Raw genomic sequence first — 1,472 nt, forward strand, 5'->3', positions numbered from 1 at the left:
TGTGTGTGTGTGTGTGTGTGTGTTTCAAATCAAGCACACTTCAAAGCTGACTTATGCAGCTCCAACCCAAAGTAGTAGCATTGTTTGAGCCAAATCATTTTATAAAGGTGCATGCAAATCATTTGCAAAAAGCCCCTTGCTTTAAATAACTTCTGGAATCTGAATTCTACCAGCAGGCAGTCAGGAAATCCAGCACTGAAGAGGCAGGTATGCTCTGTACTGGTGGATCTGTCCCTTACCTGTACAACTTCTTTCTTTACATTGACGAGGTCTAACCAGTCGTTGAATCTTGGGTAGCTGTTGAGCTCCGCTGTCCTGTCATTCAGGGGCACGCTCAGCTTACACTGCCGCTGTCTGTTGATGTACCGGACCAGTTTCACCTGTTGGGATCCAGAAAGCTAATGGTTACAGTTGAAAGCTCTTTGGGGCAGGGACTGATTTTTTTTGTTCTAGTGCAATAGGTCCCGGTCTGACAGGGGCTCGTAGGTATTATTGGATTGCAAATAAATAAGCCGCCATCACCAACTAAGCAGGCACTTCTGGGAGTCAACAGTGCTATTCCCTTACACTAAACAGCACGGCAACAAATTGATTCCCCCGGTGGTTTGACTAGACAGGAGGTGGGGCGGGGGCAGGAGGTTTCCATTCCTGTACGAACTTTCTTTAAACCATCACGAAAAGACAGTTGTGTACAGTGGTTAACTTCACCCAAAATATACCACATACATAATAGGGAGCGATTGTTGCCTTCTGTCTGAAAACTGTGCACACAGCTTGTCTACACTTCTCCAGGACTGCGTGTTCCTGTTGTGGTTACCCTCATCCATTCCTTCCATGTGGTGGTTACACCCACTTACAGCATCTGGTCCACATTTAGACTGTGAGCTCTGCAGAGCAGCAAGCTTCTTCCTAGAACTCAGTACAGCACCCAGAATAACAGGGACATGTTCTGGTTGGGATCTCTGGCCTCTGCTTCAAGGCAAATAATTATTTAAAGAATAAAAATTAAGTTGGACTCAAAACACCAAACGCTTCCAGTGCCTGACAATCTCAATTTTGCTACAAGAGTTGAGAGAACACACAGAAAGATTATTATTTGTGCCTTATGTTTTTCTTAACATAAAATAAACCTCAAAAGAGATTTTTCATTGTTTCTATGTCACACATCCCTAGAGGGCAGACATAAGCTTCAAAGACTTCTAAACAAAAACACCTCAAAACAATTTAGTCTGAGTTTTATTAACCAAAACATGTCTACAGTAAAGCACAAGAATTTTAGCATTCAGAGGAAGATCAGATTTATAATTAAAAGGAAAAACAAATATGCATTTCTTGTCCTCTTTAATGTCTCTTAAGTTTCCACTGGGAGTATTTTCTGAGTACATGCCTGCATGATGTAATGCATGCATAAAAATCATAGTTACAGATGAGAAAGATTTATTAGATCATCTAATCCAGTGGTTTTCAACTGT

General features: G+C 41.6%; 1 protein-coding gene across 2 annotated transcripts in view; it reads right to left on the minus strand.

The window, feature by feature from the left end:
- The window catches only part of KSR1 (kinase suppressor of ras 1), a 61,728-nt gene extending 61,348 nt beyond the window's left edge, over positions 1–380 (minus strand). The window contains exon 1 of one of the 2 annotated variants that reach the window (XM_075059540.1): positions 240–380. The gene's annotated coding sequence lies outside the window, so the exon portion shown is untranslated. The remainder of the gene's footprint in view (positions 1–239) is intronic. The other variant, XM_032779420.2, reaches the window with a different exon arrangement.
- Positions 381–1,472: the final 1,092 nt, after the last annotated feature.

Source organism: Chelonoidis abingdonii, chromosome 20, assembly GCF_003597395.2.
Source record: "Chelonoidis abingdonii isolate Lonesome George chromosome 20, CheloAbing_2.0, whole genome shotgun sequence".
Taxonomy (NCBI): Eukaryota; Metazoa; Chordata; order Testudines; family Testudinidae; genus Chelonoidis; species Chelonoidis abingdonii.